General features: G+C 40.5%; 1 long non-coding RNA gene and 1 pseudogene across 1 annotated transcript in view; one reads left to right on the top strand and one right to left on the bottom strand.

Moving 5' to 3' along the window:
- LOC142442777 (uncharacterized) overlaps positions 1–19,453 on the bottom strand; it is a 218,236-nt gene that overhangs the window by 18,191 nt on the left and 180,592 nt on the right. The window contains exon 3 of the long non-coding RNA XR_012783465.1: positions 13,636–13,740. This is a non-coding gene — a long non-coding RNA (uncharacterized LOC142442777). The remainder of the gene's footprint in view (positions 1–13,635; positions 13,741–19,453) is intronic.
- LOC142443572 (mitochondrial import inner membrane translocase subunit TIM14 pseudogene) lies at positions 7,029–7,379 on the top strand (annotated as a pseudogene).

Genomic DNA, 19,453 nt, shown 5'->3' with positions numbered 1-19,453 from the left:
TTGAAAGTATAATAAACTGCCAAAACAAAACAAGCAAATTTGTCTTGGAAGTGCAATCAGAATGCTCCTTAGAGGCAGAGATGGCAAGTTTTCATCTCTTATACTTTGGACATTTCAGGAGAGACCAGCCATTGTGTTTGGTAAAGTAGAGAGGCCATCCACGAGACAGACTGACACAGTGGCTGCAACAATGGGATCAAACATAAGAACCATTGTGAGAATGGTGCGGGACTGGGCAACGTGCGTTCTCTTGTCCATCGAATTGCTATGAGCTGGAATAGACTCGTTGGCTCCTATATTAACAAGGAGAAGGTCTTGTCTTGCCTCTCAGCATTGGTGAGCCCTAGGGTCCCTCTGCTTGCCCCGACATTATTACTGGGTATGATGATGCATGTCTATTTCTCCTCTTTTATCTCACGCTACTCAAATTGAATTAAGACCATTCTATGGTATAAACCTAAGTTAATACATAATGTATATAATATCTTCAAAGATCCTGTTTCCATGCCAGGTCACACTCAGAGGGACTGGGGCAGGGGTGGGGGGCGGGTAGGACACCATTATAAATTTGAGGGGAACAAAATTAAATCCATAATATATACAATTCTGAGTTCTTTTCACCTATAAAATCACTTGAATTTCTAAGAAGACAAAAATAGCAGGCAATGCCTCAGGCATGAGAACGAGGGACACACATTCGAATGACTGTAAATTTCTTGGTTCTCCACCTTATTCACAACTATCTACAGTCCTGAGCACTGAAGTAAGAAAAATAGCTACCTGTCTGCTTCCTGGTATGTTTATAAGAATAGTATTGGAAATCAGAAAAGCTAGTTCCTCTTTTGGGAATTATCACAGAACTTTCCATTTTATATATATTAACATCATGGTGCCCTCAGTAAGCCAACAAGGACACAATTGCCTTTAGTGTTCTCTATCGTGGGATATTTTAAACAGTCCAGGAAGTAAATTTCAGGGTAGATTGGCAGACATACAAAGAAAAAGGTGAAACGTTTTAAGGGCATATGACACACAAGAGGGTCTATGGAACGCAACGGGGAATATTAGCAAATGAGAACAGCATGTTAAGATAATGAAAATGGGGAAATACTAGCAAACAGGAATCATATTAGTAAGGAAAACACATTAAGAAGAACATCCGAGATTTTAAAATGGATTTTAGTTCCTTCCCCAGCCTTTGTTGTTATTTGGTAATGTACTTTAGGAAGGTTGAAAACTGAAGTTTGTTTTCTCATTAGATTCATCCTTTTCCACTAGCAGGCATCGATTCTCTCCTGTCCCAGGCCCTTACTGTAGAAACACATAGAACTGAAATAAACATAGAAGTTATGCTCCCCACATGATACTTGCAGAAACATTAGCATCACAATAAAGGCACAATAGCTTAGGGTAGAATGTCTATTACCTGAAGAAGCAATTGTAGAAAGAAAAAGCATTATAGGATAGTGACATTCTAAGAATTTTCTTTATTATGATTATACAAAGATTCTTATAAAAATGCAGGCAGAATTAAACACACAAATTTCCTCTAGTTCCTAAATGCTTCCTCCCCACCCACTAGGATGATCCCAATTCTACCTTATAAATCTGGCTAGAACAGAGGATGTACACTGGTACAGATAGGAACTAGAAACACAGGGAGTCCAGGACAGATGGTTCCTTCAGGATCAGTGGTGAGAGTGGCAATACTGGGAGTGTGGAGGGAAGGTGGGGTAGAAAGGGGGAACCAATTACAAGGATCTACATATGACCACCTCCCTGGGGGACGGACAAGAGAAAAGTAGGTGAAGAGAGACATCAGACAGTGTAAGATAATGACAAAATAATAATAATTTATAAATTATCATGGGGAGGGAGGGGGAATGAGGCACTGATACGAAGGGCTCAAGTAGAAAGAAAATGTTGAGAGTGATGATGGCAACACATGTTCGAATGGGCTCGACACAATGGATGGATGGATGGATTGTGACAAGAGTTGTATGAGTCCCCAATAAAATGATTTTTTAAGATGCAGGCAGAACAAAATAATTTAATTAGCTAAATTCCAACTGCCTTCCCATTTTCTTGAAATGTTGAGTATCAATGAAATAGCAGTAAATATTGGCTGCATATGACACTATGTTAGGCTCTGAAGACACGCAGGATTTAGTCATGAGTCTCTCTACATGAGCAGCTAAAAATCCAGTTACACCTAACATATACCTATGTGTATGGGATAAGCACAAATTAACTACAAGATTTAGATGGTAGAGGAGTTAGACCTGAAAGAAAAGAACAAGGGCTTTGGGATTAGGCAGACCCCAGTTGAAATTCTGACTGCATCATTTACTAGTAGGTTGAACACCAGTAGATTGCTTAGCCTCTTTTTATAAAATTAATCCTATTATTAATAACTAAGGATTACATAAGAAATGAAGCTAGTTGATATATGTAAATTCCTAACATAAAATGAAATTCAGCAAATGTTGGCAGTGACTATTGCAGTTGTAATAGTTGGACTTGCTAATAGGTGTGGCAGATAGGTTTTAGGCGACGCAAAGTAGAGTCTTTAGGATCATTTGACTTAATGTGTTGAGTTAATGCTTCAGTAAATGTGCTTGACTGTTAACCAGAAGGTGGGAGATTTGCCTTCCCCCAGAGAAAAAGATATGGTGATCTACTTTTGAAAATCCAGCCATGATGGGGCCCAATTCCATTCTGATGCACATGGATTACTATGAAGTTAGTCAATTTAATGACAACTGCTATTAAAAAGCAAACAAACAACAACAAAACTAAATACTTATACTAGCAGGAGAAAATCAAGATTGTTCTTTTTTTATGAAGAAAGATAATATGAAAATAGCGGAAGAATGGCGTAGCATTTCTTCTGTTATATAATGTCAGTATCAAGTAACTTTGTTCCCTGGAATAATGGTCTCATGTAGATAAGAAATGGGTAATAAATCTGAAAAAAAATTACATTATCAGGCCTAGGACTTCATCTCATGAGAAAAGGAAAACCCAGTCAATGAAATTTTTAACCGTGGAGAGAGATGGGTTTTAAAAAAATGGTTTGGGGGAAAATGGTCTTAAAATAATATTAAGATGTATTGAAAAGATAAAGTTTTCAGAGGTCCACTAAGAGACTGCTGTTAATAGTCAAGTGATAAATGCCTGGTCATATAAACAAAGCACTCTAATAGATCTTTCTCTTTTTAAAAGGCCAGAGATATTTATTTTAAAATACCTTTGGCAATGTTCTGACAGCTATTAGAATTCAATCAGACTTTATTTCCCACCCTCCACTTCCGACCCTGCGTTAGCCTGGGTTCTCTGGAGAAGCCAACTAGCGGCTGTGTGTGTCAATAGAAAGAAAGGTATATCAGGAAATGGCTCACGAGCAGCTTAAATTCTAAATATCCAGTTTTCTGAAGACTGTGGATGGCAGTGGAAGCCCAAAATCTATTTGCAGGGTTCCCACATGGATTGAGCGTGAGGTGAACCCCCCTCTGACCACAGTCCAAGGATGGGAATGGCCTTACTGGCAGAGAAAGAGCACTGGAAAGTTGCTTATGGCAGATGTCATTAGGTTAAAACATAGCATTTTATCATTTGGCAAACCTTTTGACACATTTTAAAGTTCTTTCAGCTTTTCATATTTTCTGCTTGCTTTTTGATTGAGGTCTTACTCTGTTTTGTTTTGTCATTCTTGTTGAGTGATGTTTGTTTTTACTTCCCCTTTAGGTTTTGTATGATTTTCTTTATATAAAATCCAGGATACACGAATCCTAGAGACAGTAAATGGGTTAATAATTACCTAAGGGCATGGCAGATGTTGGCGTGGGGAATGGAAAACTAGCAACAATGAGCCTGAGAAGAATGTGTTCTGAAATGGATTGTGGTGATGACTGCACAACTCTTCTTACTATGATTGAATGATTACATTGCACAATATAGGAATCACATGCCAAGAAAACTTTTTAACAAAGGAAATGATTCGCATAGCTGGAGAAGTGGGTGAAACCAGGCTGAAGGCCCCATGTTAGCTGGAGGCTTCTCCTGATTGGCGTAGCTGTGGAAGCTCATGAAACAGGAAGCAAGGAGAGCACAGGCTGGTGGATGCAAAATCAACTTAAACCAAGGTCAGTAGTCAGGTGGTGGCTCCTGGCGTCAGCAGGTAATATGGCAGGAGGTCAATGAACCAGATGTAGCATCCAGATCCAGTAGGAGTGCCACGCTTTCCCACAAAGCCTGCTTTCAAAGGAGCAGGTCACAACCCCAAGGAGTTTTTCTTCCAATTACATCAAGGCTGACTTGACTGAGAAAATACACTCCACCACAAATAATAGCTGCTCATATAATTAAGTTATATTAATATTTCCATCATAGGTTTGATTAAGTTGTGTAGATCACATCATGAGGGATTGCCACTGAACTACTAATTACTTTGATATCACATGCAAGTAAAATTTTGCTGAAGATCATGCAGCAACGGGTGCACCAGGACCTTGAGAGTTTGCTGCCAGAGGTTTGGGCCACATGTAGAGGAGGACGTGGACAAGGGTTATCATGGCTGACATCAGACAGCTCTTGGCTCAAAGCAGAGATTACCAGAAAAAACAAAAGTTGACTTGTGTTCTATTGCCTATGCCAAAACATTTGATGGTGTGGCCATAACAAACAATGGACAGCCTTTGATGGTGTGGGGGGCAGCAGAAAAGAGGAAAGCCCTCGACAAGATGGGCTGATACAGTATCTACCACAATGGGCTCCAACGTAAGAACCAACGTAAGAACCACTGTGCTGATGGCCCAGGACGAGGCAGCGTTTCGCTCTGTGGTACATGTGGTCTCTGTAAGTCAGACCCAACTCGACAGCGCCTAGCAGTGATGGCGACAACAACAACACGAAGGGATTGAAAATATCCTGGCTTGAGCCAAGCACACCTGATTCCCCAAATGGCATCTCTGTGTTGCAAATGGGACATTTTGCAGCAAAATTGTCCAATGCAAAATTTAGCAAGGAAGACGGAAGCCCAAGGAAGAATCGATGCCTTTGAATTGCGGTGTTGGTGAAGACTATCAACTAGAATGACAAAAGAACAGACAAACCTGTCCTGGAAGAAATACAGCCAGAATTTTCCGCAGAAGACACTATGGTGAGACATCAAGATTCGTGTCATTTGGACACATTCTCAGGGGAGATCTGTTCCTGGAGAAGGACATCCTATTTGGTGAAATTGAGTCAGCAACAAGGAGGAAGACCTTCAGTAAGATGAGTAGCCACTGTTGCTGCAACAATGGCCTCAAACAGCAGTGACTGTGAGGACGGCGCAGGACTGGACGGTGTTTCACTCTGCTCTACAGAATGACTCCCTGTGAGTCAGATCCGAGTGGACAGCGCCTAAAACAACATGGGAAATTACCTGAAGTGAGCCTTTCTGCCCTCCTTTCCCAGCGTTCCTCAGGCTGCGCCTGCTGCAGCAGGATCTTGTAACAACCAGTAGCTTGCAAGAAATATGCCACTCTGCGGCTAGCCCCAGCTGGGGGGGGCGGGGGGGAGAAGATTTAATTACCAAACTAAGATGTTCTTTCCAATTTAAAGTAAATCTTAAGAGTTTATTACTCAGCGCACAGAAAATCTGGCCTTGCTAACTTTCTATCCACTGGCAAAGAATTACATCTCCCTTGGAAAAAATTATAGAGAGATAAAGGGAAGCAAAAATTTGCATTTAGATTGCACACCATGAATGTACTGGCTAAACATGCTAGTTTCACAAGCTCGGGAAATAGTAAATACTGCTGACCCTTCTAAGGGACTCCTAAAACATAGTATTAAAGCATCTATAAAAAGCATATCAGGAAAATTGCACATTTAATTTTCTTTACTCCTGCATACACTAAATGTATTTGAGCATGGAGTCCTCTCTTTTTACTTACCATCTGTGTCCCAGAATCAGCTATCAGGCAAGGTCAGCCCATATCTTCCCATCTTTAAAATAAAGATAGTAGGACCTACCTCACAGTGATTTCATAAGATGATATCGTTTTACTGTTGGTATTAGTTGCCATTAAATAGCTTCCAATTTATGACAAATTTAGGTCTAAAAAAATGTAGTGTTACTTCCTCCTGTGCTGTCTGCATGATCCTGGGTCTGGCTGAACCTGTGGTTGGTTATTGTCCAGCCTGTCTCACTGAGGGTTTCCTTCATTTTCACTGACACTCTTCTTTCCCAAACCTAAGTCCATTTTAATAGTTTTATCGGCATATCATCCGCATGTCATGCAATGTAATAGCTCAGTAACATTAAGAAGAGCTGTACAATCATCACCACAGTCCATTTCAGACGCTATGCTTCTTTCTCATAATCATTATTCTCAGCTCCCCACAGCCTCCAACCTCCCCTGTCACGCTGGTAGGCAGTTGTTAATCCAGTGACTGGTCCTTTGTTGTTGGTGGTGGTGGTAGGTGCTATGGAGATGGTTCTGACTCACAGAAACTCTGTGCACAACGGAGAAAACCACTGCCCCGTCCTACTCCGTCCTCGGAATTGTTCCTATGTCTAAGCCCATTGTTGCAGCCACAATTCTGCACCGATCACTTTTTGTGCCTTAGAGTCTGCTGTTACCGGTTAGTGTTATTTTCAACCCATGAAGACCCCATGCACAGCACACTGTAACGTCGCCCAGTCCCGCTCGTGATCTTTGGGGTACTTTAGTCCACTGTGATAGCTGCTCTTTATTTGAGCGCTTTCCAACGGAGAGGGCTCCTCTTGGCACTACAGAGAACAATATTCTGTTGTGACCGGGATTTCCATTAGCTGCTTTTCAGAAGTACGTTCCCAGGCCTTTCTTTTTAATCTCTTAGTTGGAACGCTACTGAAACTTGCCCAGCATGGGTGTCTCATGTGGTATTTGAAATACTTAGCTCATGGCTTTCCAGTAGAGACGTAGGGCAGGGGGCCACGGCCCCTGGGCTGGGATAAGCCGCTCACCCAGTGGAGGCAGCACAGCCAACGCGGAGCCATGGCCAGTACTATGGTGGCAGTTGGACTGACCATTGCTGCTGCAGGATTTGCAGGCTGTTATGTTTTGCAAGCCATGAAGCATGTGGAACCTCAGGTAAAACAAGCTTTTCAAAGTCTACCAAAATCTGACTTCAGTGGTGGCTATTACCGAGGTGGATTTGAACCCCAAATGATGAAACAGGAGGCAGCATTAATTCTGTGTGTAAGTCCTACTGCCAATAAAGAAAAAATAAGAGACACTCATCAACAGATTATGCTCTTAAATTACCCAGGTAAGGGAGGCTCTCCATACATAGCAGCCAAAATCAACGAAGCTAAAGATTTACTAGAAGGCCAAGCTAAAAAATGAAGTAAGTGTATGATGAATTTTGAATTACCTATTAGTTTATATATGAGTCTGACTTTTTATAATAAAATGCCTCAAAGCTTTGATTTTTTTTTTTTAAAAAGGAAATACTTATCTCTGCAACCTAGGAACACACAAGCTACCACACAAGCTGATAGAGGGGTGGTAGCCTAAGGATGGAGTGTGCTCATCCTCTCCGTCCATTACAGTTCTCTTTGAAAGCCCACTCATATTCCCATGGGTCAAAATTATGCCCCCCCATCTCCATCACACTCCTTGCAGATCTTCAAATAAATGAGTTCCTTACAAATAAAGATTTAACTTTATTAATCTCTCTATCTACCAAACTTACATGACTCCCTCTTTAAATGGCAAAACCCTTGATAGTCAGAAGTAGTTCATAGAGTTCTTGAAGATTTTCCACATTTGATGAGATGCAGTCACCACTTTTCCACAACTCCCTATTTAGATAAATCTTTTAAAAAAAACTCATCAAGAATGTTCAACATGGCATCACATCAGACTCAACTGGAAAGCACTCATAAAGGACAATAAATAGGCCTTGAACTATTTATAGGGCCTGTTTTTGTTGTTGTCTTCTGTTGTAACTATTGTAACATTTTCTGTTGTTGCTTCGTTGTGCTTGGTCTTGTGTTGGTGCATATTGTTGACGCTGAATGTCTCTCTGGAAGGGACAGGTGAGAAAAGCAAGCAGAAAGAATGAACACCAGAATGACAGATCTGGGGAGACATGGGGGAGGGGGGAGGCGGGGAAAAGGAAGTGGGTGTCAACAAACCCAGGGGCAAGGGAACAGCAAGGGATCCAAAATCAGCGGCAAGGAGGGTATAGGAGGTGTGGCAGGGTTGGATCAAGGACAATGTAACAGAGAGGAATTCCTGACACCCAAATGAAGGCTGAACATGATAGTGGGACAAGAGGAAAGAACAAAGAAACAGAGGAAAGAACTAGGAGGTGAAGGGTATTTATAGAGATCTAAATACAGACATATACAGATGTAAATATATTTATATACAATGAGGGGGAAATAGATCTATGTATATATATTTATAGGTTTAGTATTAACAAAATAGATGGACAGTGGGCCCCTACTCAAGTACTGCCTCAACACAAGAACACTGTGTTCTAACAATTCAGCAGTCTGAGATGCTCACCTTCCTGCCACAATCCCTGAAGACAATGGGTGCATAAGCAATTGTGGTGAAGAAAGCTGATGGTGCCCAACTATCTAAAGATATAGAGTCTGGGGTCTTAAAGGCTTGAAGACAAACAAGCGGCCATCTAACTGAGAAACAACAAAGCCCACATGGAAGAAGTACAACAGCATGTGAGATCACAGGGCATAGAAGGGATCAGGTATCAGGCATCAAAGACCAAAAGACAATCATAGCATTGTGAATGATTGGGAGTGCAGAGTGGGGACCCAGAGCCCATCTGTGGGCAATTGGACATCCCCTTGAAGAAGGATCATGGGGAAGAGATGAGCCAGTCAGGGTGCAGTGTAGCAACCATGAAACATACAACTTTCCTCTAGTTCTTAATGCTTCCTTCCCTGTCACCCCCCTCACTTTCATGATCCCAATTCTACGTTACAAATCTGGCTGGACCGTAGGATGTTCCAGATAGGAACTGGAAACACAGGGAATCCAGAACAGATGAACCACTCAGGACCAGTGGTGAGAGTGGCGATACCAGGTGGGTGGAAGGAAGGTGAGGGAGAAAGTGGGAACAGATTAAAAGGATCTACATATAACCTCCTCCCTGGGGGACGGACAGTGGAGAAGTGGGTAAAGGGAGATGTCGGATGGTAGAAGATATAACAAAATAATAATAATTTATAAGTTATTCAGGGTTTATGAAGGAGTGGAAAGGGAGGGGGAAAATGAGGAGTAAATACGAGGGGCTCAAGTAGAAAGCAAATGTTTTGAGAATTATGAGGGAAACAAATGTACAAAAGTGCTTGACACAATGAATATATGTGTGGAATGTGATAAGAGTTGTACAAGCACCCAATAAAATTATTTAATTTTTTTAAAAAAGAATGTTCAACATAAATAATAACACTAAAGGTGTAGGGATAAAGGGAAATATGTGAGTATACTGTCACTGACAAATGTCCCCCCTTACATGGGCTACAACTTTTGCAAGGTCAGTGCACAGTAAAAGGCTAAAGAAAGAAAGGAGAGAAGAAAGGGAGGAAAAAGAATGGGAGTGAAGAAGAAATAGAGAAAGGGAAGGAAGAGAGAGGGAGAGAGAAATACATAACCGAGAGAACATGACGTATTGGATCTGTTTTATACAAAATTTGGTATAGTTAATAGTATATCTGTATGCATAGGAAGTTTATCTGTGGGACCTCTTTGAAGGAGGCAGGGAGGTGGGAGAGGTAGAAGAAGAGAACGAGGTAAAAGGTCTCTGCACAGCTTCACAGTTCTCTGGTGCATATTTACAGCTTAGAGTGGTTGAACTGGCTTACACAAATATATCTCTCATTCCATATTTCTTCCTGTGCTATGTCAGAATTTTTATGCTCTCTTTCTGTGCTTTTAGTGATTGTTGAATATTATAAAACATATGCTTATGTTACTATCAGAAGGTAACTAATTTGGGTGGAGATAATGAAGGATATTTTATTTATTTGCTTTTTGCATCTTTTTAAAAATTAACTATTTTATGAGGACAATCCAGACATCATAACATTCAATAGTTCAGTTACATCAAGACATTTTGTACAATCGCTAACACAATCAGTTTCAGGACATTTTCTTTCTTCTGTGCTCCTCGTTATTCGCTGCCCACTTCCCACTAACCTCCCTTGTTATATCCCCAGGGAACCTTTAATCCAGTTATCGTCTCTATAGGTTTACCCATTTGCTCTTTCCAAGCATACCAAGTAGACTTTGACCACTTTAACTCAGACATACTCTTTTTGTTTTGAAAGCTACTGTTTTCCAGTATTTTAGCTTACCCTGTTCCTTTAACTCCATAAGTTTAATATGATTTCTGTTTAACATGCTTGATGTTTATTAGATTTATCTAAATATTTGCTTTTTTTCCTCTGTTCACTTTTCATTTCTCATTGATTTTTCTCCTGAATTCATTTTGCCTTTCTATATCGTAAATCTTCTAGAATTTCTCCTCATAAGCTTTTGCCATTATATGTTTTTTTCCAGGAGCTTTTTTTGTAATTTTTAAAAATCTTATTGGCTCTTTTGGGGAGGTTTTTATCATCTAAGGAGCTAGGATTGCTCAGTCAGTTAAGTATTAGACTGCTAATAACAAGGTCAGTGTTCAAACTCACCGACTTGAGGCTGTCTGCTCCTGTAAAGATTTACAGTCTCAGAAACCTTATACAAGGTCACTAGCAGAGGGAATTGACTCAACGGCAATAGGTTGGATTATCATTTTTAAAGTCCTGGTGTCACAATGGGTAAGTACCCGGCTACTAACTGAGATATTGGCGATTCAAACCCATTAACAACTCCACTGGAGAAAGATGTGCTGATCTACTTCTGAAAAATATTACAGCATTAGAAGCTCCATGAAGCAATTCTAATCTGTCTTATAAAGTTATTAGGAGTTTAAATCAATTCAGTGGCAATAGGTTTAGTATGCACCATTCTTTATGATACTTTGGGAGCAACCTAAAATACTATGAAACTCCTAACTTCTAAATATTCATATTTATATGTAGCATACATAATTTGTGAGATTAAAATATTCTAAGGGTAAAACATTAATGGTGCAGAAAATATCAAAAAAAGGAAAGAAACACAGAAGTACTGTACCAAAAAGAGCCAGTCTCCAGTCCACCATTTCAAGAGGAAGTAGTTTGAGTTACATCAAAAGCAAGCAACAGTCAAAAACAAAGCTCTGGGAATTGATGGAATAGCTATAGAAATTTCTATTCCACAGGCTGGTAAAACTCTTCAAACACTTACACACACATACTAGGAAATTTGGAAGACAGCTACTTGGCCAACTGATTCAAAAAGACCCATTTTTGTTCCCATTCCAAAGAAAGGTGGCCCAACAGAATTCTCAAATCATAGAACACTATCATTGATAGCACATATAAGTAACATTTTGCTGAAGATTATCCAACAGTTGTAGCAGTCAGCCTGGATTCAAAAGAGGACATTGAACAAGGGATATCATTGCTGGTGTCAGATGGATCCTGGCTTAAAGCAGAAAATTCCAGAAAAATGTTTACTTGTGTTTTATTGACTACACCAGGGGATTCAGCTGTGTGGATCACAATAAACTATGGATAACCTTGAAAAGAATGGGAGTTCCAGAACTCTTCCTGTGCTCATGTGCATGGGTCACGAGGCACTTGTATGAACCGAGCAGAGGCACATGACCTGGTATAAATCAGGGAAGCTGCGTGTCAGGGTTGTGTCCTCTCACCATAATTATTTAATGTGTATGCTAGCGAACAGAGAAGCTGGCTTATATTAAGAAGGACGTGGCATCAAGATTGGAGGAAGACATTAACAACCTATACTATGCAGATGACCCATGACCTTGTTTGTTGAAAGTGAAAAGAACTTGAATCACTTGCTGATAAAGATCAAGAATTGCAATCTCACAGGTGGATTATAACTCAGGTAAAGACAGCCATCATGATAAATGGAGAAAAGATTGAAGTTGTCAAGGATTTTGTCTTGCTTGGATTGATAACCAATGATCACGGAAGCAGCAGCCAAGAGCTCAAGCAACATCTTAACATTAGGGAAATCTGCTGCGCAAAACTTTTTCTGACTATTGAAAAGCTAGCGTGTTACTTTGAGGACTAAGTTGCATCTATCTCAAGCCATGGTATTTTCAATTGCCTCATAGCCCTGTGAAAGATGGATGTTGCATAAGAAAGACTAAAGAAGAATCGATGCACTTGAATTGTGGTGCTGGAGAAGACCATTGAAAGCGCCATGGCCTGCAAAAAGGACAAATCAGTGTGCACAACCAGAGTGCTCCTCAGAGGCACGATGGTGAAGCATAGTCATCCATACTTTGGCCATGTTGTCAGGGGAGACCAGTCCCTGAGAAGGACGTCATATTTGGCAAAGTAGAGGGGCAGTGAAAATGAGAAAGGCCCTCAGGGAGATGGATTGATGCAATGGCTGCAGCAATGAGCTCAAGCAGAGGACCAATTGTGAGGCTGAACAAGCAGCGTGACCAAGCAGTGTTTTATTCTGCTGTGCATTCAGTCACTGTGGGTCAGAACTCACTGGATGGCACCTAACAAAAACCACATATTTGGCATCTGATCAATTCAAACCTCAGTCTTTGGGATCAGATTCTGCATTTTGATATGCTACTGGTCTTGATACTCTTTCTGTATCTATTTTGCAGCAATTGCTCATTGTATAATCATATGCATTGAGATTTTAATCTGTGGAACTTTTTTGGAAGCCTGGTTTTCCTCCAGAAGGGGATTTACCTTTAATTTTTTAGGAGTCTAGGGATACTCAAAGGACCCCTGGTGGTGTTGCCTGGTAAGGATTGGACTGTCAACATCAGGGGTGGAGGCTCAAACCCACCAATTACTCCATGGGAGAAGGATGAGGGCATATGCTCCCAGGAAGATTTACCGCCTCAGAAACCTATGGAGGGTCGCTATAAGTTTGAATAGACTTGCTATAAGTGGGAGGTAGGGACACCCAAAATGTGGGAGCATGGTTTGTATTCAGCTTAATGTTGTTCAGCCAGCCACAGACGGCATGATCTTGGCCAAAAATTCTCTGTGGAGTTAAGTCTCATGGAAACTTCTCAGCAGTCTCAGGAGTCTCTGTCCCTACTCTAACTTCAACAGAACCAACGCAGAGTCTGCCATGAACCCGGCATCACCCTCGGGCAGGCAGCTCACTAAGGATGTACAGGACTCAGCTTTATGGTTCAACTTTGCATCTATCCCAAGATTTGTTGCCTACACCCATTCACAGATCAATAGAGTGAGTCCAACGGCCCCTTGCTCATCTGATTGGTATCTTTTTCTCATTTCGCCAATGGTTTTCTTATTTTTCAAATAGCTCATCTAGCAGTTCATTTTCTTGGTTTTACCCAGAAATGTTCTGGATAGATGTTGTTCACAAGGAGGGAAATGCTTGTCATCTGGGCCAACACATTGTCAGAGTAGAAGTCTATGAATCTCTAAATAGTGGTAATCCTGGCACAATTCTAGGCAGTGCTGAAAGAACTACTCTCACGGAACTAAAATCCCATCTGCTAGACACCTACCTTTTCCATTTGTACAGATCGATGGCTTCTCTTTTGAACACAGTGCACATTGAGGAGAGAGACAACTTTTCTCACTGTTTCCTCTTGCCATCAGGATTTCACTTTCTACCATGGGAAAAAAATGAGAAAAAGTGTTATGCTTTTCCAAAAACAAAAACAGTATGTTTATATGAGTTCTTGTACAACATAAGGCTAAGAAATACCATTCTTATTAAAATTTCATGTTTTTTCCTTTTTAAAAAAATACAAATTCTCCTCAAAAAAATGTTCTCCACCTGGGAGTTACATGAACAGTAGTAGCTGGAAGTGACCCGATACTGGTATTTAAGTGCTGACTGATAAGGAAATGGCTGTCCATCATTGTTATCTCCAGAAAGATGGTGGTGTCTTTTTAATTAGTCCAGATGTAAATTCAAACAGGGCTTTGAATCTATTCTGTGCATTAAACAGCACAGTCCATGATGGGTTTGTGTGAGTGTGTGTGTGTGTGCATTACTCATTTTGCTTTCTTGCTTTTGGGATTTTCTTTGCTCTGTTTTGTTTCTGCTTTAGAGGAGATCAGAGAAGGGAATCACTATATAAATAAATAATATCATTCAGAAAGGATTGAAAAACTGCTTTCCTTCTTTTTGTGGGTTTTTTTAAAGATTATCTAGGCCTGCCACTTGCTTCCTCAGCACAATTGAACACATAATTACTATGTAAATTTGGATTTCCACATGCTTCCAGAAGAACATAGATCATTTGGTATTGGAGATTTTGAAGCATTAATCATTTAGAATATGGTACATTTGACTTAATCTGTAAAAGGAAGATAATCCTTATCTACCTTGCAGGGTTTCATTTAAGGATTAATCACTTAATTTTGGTCAAGCAATTTAAACATGAAAAGCATTGCATAAATAAAGGTAAGTCCTAACATCACTACAATAGAAATTACTGAGCCATTCTGCAGAAAAGTGCAAATATTTCTATTCCTCTAAATTTATTCTTAGATTATCATTGAGCAATTTATAGATTAAAAATGTAATGCAACTAGTATCCGTTTTTGCTAACTCACATCTGTGTTTTCCTTCACAAAAGTAGTATAGATCAAAATATCATTAAAATTTATGATTTACTTATATTTTGATGTTAATCTATTTCATGAAACATTGTGATGCAACCTAGAGCTCTCAAGTGTGTGTGTGTGTGTGTGTGTGTGTGTGTGTTTGGCAGAATATTGAGAAGTGGCAAGTCTTGTTTAAAAATAAAGGAAGAAAAAAATCAGTATATTGGCCTTTACAGTCAATTGCCAAGACATTTCATGCCATTTTGTGATGTGCCCCTTCAGATTTCTGATTATATAAAGAATTACTCAAGAGAAGTTATTTGATGGAAAATCTAAAATTCTATGAGGAAACAGGGAAAAGTAGGGTGGTGGGGACACAGAACTGTTTCCTGCCCAAAAATATTTCAATAATTGTTCATTAGCTACAGCATAAGTATAAATTTCTCAGAACATTAAGCATTGTACTAAAGCCTTTGTAGTGTGACTACTGCAACTTTGATGTCATTCAGTCAACTTATAATTTCAACATGCACTTTATTATTTGTTGGCAATAATAAAAAAGGAGATAGAAGGAGAGAAAGAAAGCAAGAAAGAAATCCTGATAGCATGATTCAGATTCGTGCTCATGGTAGAGATATGTAATGAGATAAATGTTGTTTACTCCTAATGTATAATTAGGTCAGGAGTTGCAAAGGAGGTTACAAGGTGAAATAAGGGAATATAGAAGGGAAACAGAGCCAAAAGACAGAACGTGGAGCACAAAAACCTGCGACCCAGGCAAAGTTGCAGGAGTATGGAGACACGGGCGAAGGCTCAGGGGTGTAAATGGCTTGACACATTAATGGAGAAGAAAAAAGACCAAGAAACAGAGGTGGTTGAAAAAGAGTCTATACAAGCAGGCAGGGATGCATTCAGGAAGCCTTATAAATGATTGCAGGACCCTGTTTTGGAACAAGGAGAAGGCAGTGAAGCATTTGAAGGGACAGTGTGAAATACTCACATTCACATATGTGCTTTAAAAAAAAACTATTTTGATCATGTATGAAGAATAATTTGACAGGGACAAAGAATAAATGCATGGATTTTTAAAAAATATTGCGAAGGCTTAAGTTTGAAATGAGATTCAGAAAGAAAGGGGTGAAGCGAGGGAGGAGGTGGAGAAGGAAAAGGAGTGGAGAAGCAGGAAGAAGAAAGGAACTGGGGGAGGGGAGGAGACAAAAGTAAGGAAGACTTTAACCTTCTTCAACGCCAAATGGCAATCCTGTTCATAGTAAGCAAAGAGCTAATTCCCAAAATATGTATAGGCAAATTGATAAGAAAACTGCTGAAATCTCAACAAGAAATGTAAAATTTGGCAAATGGTGAACAAAGAGTTAACAAAAAAGACAATTCAAATATTATAAATATATAAAGAGAAAATGACAAATTATACTAAAACTGACATTTCTCCCAAGGAAGGCTGCTGAAAATTTGATGCATTTGCATTATAATGATGGTGTAGAATATTGAAATTATTGCCAGGAAAACAAGTATATCTCTCTTGGAAGAAGTACAATCAAGATGCTCCTTAGAAGCAATGATGGCAAAACTTTGCCTCACATTCTTTGGCCATGGTATCAGGTGAGACCAGTCACTGCAAAGGATCATCATGCTTGGCAAAATAGGGGGGGCAGGGAAAAAAGAAAAGGTCATAAATAAGATGATTGATACAATAGCTGCAGGAATGGGCCCAGCCATAATAACAGTTGTGGGGATAGCGCTCCACTGGGCAATGTTTCCTTCTTTTACGTACAGGGTCACCAAGATCCTAAAGGAACTCAACTGCACCTAGCTACAGCATCAGCATTGGCAACATTGAGAACCTAGATCAATGCTAAACCCTGGAGTGGATTACAGGCAACTATAGCCTGACAAAAACAGTTAAACAAATTCTGGTTAAGTTTAGGTGCCATCGAGTTGGTTCCAACCCACCGTGACCCCATGTACAACAGAATGAAACACTGCTCGATATTGCGCCATCCCCCCCCAACGGTGCTTATGTGAGTGAATTGTTGGATCCATCTTGTCAAGGGTCTGCTTCTTTTTACTGCCTCTCTCCTTTACTAAGCATGATATCCTTCTCCAGGGACTGGTCTCTCCTAAAAGTATGTCCAAAGTGGGTGGGCCAAAATCTCTCCATCCTTGACACTGTGGAACTTTTTGGTTGTACTTCTAAAACAAACATTTTTTTGGCATTCCATGGTACTTTCCCTTTTTTTCATACCTTCGATATTCTTTGCCAGCATCCTAATTGAAACATATTGGTCCTTCTTCAGACTCTTTTTCCATATGAGAAAAGTGAAAATACTGTGGCTGACGTCAGGCATGCTGTAACCCACAAAGTAGCTGCTTCACTTTTCAACATTTTAAAGGGGGGCTTTTGGAGCAGATTTATCCAATACACGGTGCTACCATTTGCTCTCTTTACTGCTGCTTCCATGAGCATTGATGCCGATCCAAGCAAGATGAAATCCTTCACATCTTCAATCTTTTCTCCATTTATCATGCTGAATTGTTATTTCTTGGCATTGAGTCATAATCCATAATGGAGGCTGCAATCCTTGATCTTCATCAACAAGTGTTTAAGTCCTCCTCACTTTCAGCCAGCAAGGTTGTGTGTCTGCATATCACGGGTTGTTAGGAAGCTTTCCTCCTACCATGCCCCTACATCCTTCATGTAGCCCAGCTTCTCTGATGATTTGTTCAGCAAGCAGATTGACTAAGTATGGTGAGAGGATGCAACCGGCACTCACACCTTTCCTGATTTTACACCATGCAGGTATGCCTGGTTCGATTTCTCTACTGCCCCTTGGCCCGTGGAGTAGTTTCACATGAGCACAATGAAGTGTTCTGGAATTAATTGAATGCCTTGGTGTAGTCAATAAAACACAAGTAAACATCTTTCTGGTATTCTCTGCTCTGAGCCAGGATCTATCTGGCATCAGTAATGATATCCCTTGTTCCACCCCTTGCCAACTTGGCACCTGTACACAATTCTTTAGGCGAAAAATTGCAGTTAAGTAACGCCTACACCTTAATCCTATAATCCTATGAATATATAGCCCCACCTAAGAAACTTTGTAAGCCAACCACTTCATGCTGTTATCCCGCTAATTTTGAGTTTCCAATTTCTATAATGTCCACTTACATCAAGCCAGTGCTCTGAGGAGACAATCATATTTTTCGACATGTAGAATCTTCATTCCAATTGGAATCTTGTGAAGTCTGCATCCATAAACAAAGTCAAATTTGGACAGGCCATCCAGAAAGTCTGCAGTAATATGCACCAGTTCACAGGTTCAAATAACTTCTCTTCATCAGGCCGGTTCTGGTCAACCCAATATAGGGCTGACTCACTTAGCTTCCCCAGGGTGCCCAGTGGTCGCCTTGCCTTTAGATCATGGGCTCTCACAAGTACTCAACAGACCTAGCCCCCTCATGCAAGGTCATGAACTTTAGACCAGTCAACCTGCTCTCCTCTTCTCTTTTTCCTGTAAACAAGTCCACAGGTGTCAGTGGCCAAACTCAACCCGTCTCTTTATTGCTGCATTTCTCCCACTTCCACTCAACAAGTAGATCCAGGTGGTCACCTAGCAAGCATGTCAGCCTGCTCACGGGCTCCCTTTAACATTCAGTCCCAGGGAGGAGTTTTCTTCCTGGTTCCAGATTTTTTTTCCCAGCTTCTAACCAAGACGACTAGTTCCTGAGTACCCCAAAGCACAGAGTGGGGCCTATCTTTTCAAAGTTTTCTTTGCAGGAGTGGCCTAAATCCAGCTCAAGATCAAAATTTAATGGCCATAGAATCCATCAATATTGAAACATTCTTCCCTTTTGGTTTTCCTCAATCTATGTGTTTGCATATTTCATTTTAATGTTTTACATTTTCTTCTCAAGCTGCCCTGTGGACATTTCTGTTCAGCTCTCTGACGTCATCATTTCTCCCATGTGCCTCAACCACTCTACAATTAGGAGCAAATTGCAGGGTCTCTTCTGACATCCACTTCGCCGTTTCTTTCCGTTTCTTTTTAATGACTGTGGCAGTTATATTTTTTGGAGTTATATTTTATGTCAACTTGCACCTGTGTGGAAGTGGAGGGCTGGAGTTCCACTTATCAATCAGGTCACAGTCTGAGAATGCCTTATTGGGTGGGATGCCTCCTTGCCTTTTAATCAAAGAGACTCTGGAAACACCCTCTCCTCTTACTCTTCACCTTCCTCCTACCTGGGACATTTTGTCTGCCTCCTGAGGCAGCCCCATATGGGCCAGACACCACTGACACACCCAGAAACCTGTCAGTGCCCTGCCATGTTTCCACCAACATTGGATCCATGTGACCCCACTTCCACAAACCTGCTTCCCACCTTCGTGTTCACCTTTCTGTGTCATTGGCCTGCAGCTATGGGAGTATGAAGGGGGCCCTTGACAGCATCAGACTAGTGGAATTGAGTTGGATTGGGCTTGGATACCTTCTTGATGTAGAATTATTTCTTGAGATAAAGTTCTTTCTTATACATCCATGAGTGTCACTGGCTTTATTTCTCTAGATGCCCCTACCTAACACGGTGAGTTTTCACTGTCTTCATGTAGAATGTTCCTGATGTCAACCCATAGCTCGTCTGGTCTTCTGTCATTACTATCAATGTGTTCAATCTGTTTTTGAAATGTTCTCAAAAGTCAGGTTGAATATACTCATGGTTGAATTCTGGTTCTTGGAACTTGTTTAAACT

Source organism: Tenrec ecaudatus, chromosome 3 (genome assembly GCF_050624435.1).
Source record: "Tenrec ecaudatus isolate mTenEca1 chromosome 3, mTenEca1.hap1, whole genome shotgun sequence".
Lineage (NCBI taxonomy): Eukaryota > Metazoa > Chordata > Mammalia > Afrosoricida > Tenrecidae > Tenrec > Tenrec ecaudatus.
This window is presented reverse-complemented; position numbering and strand designations above follow the sequence as displayed.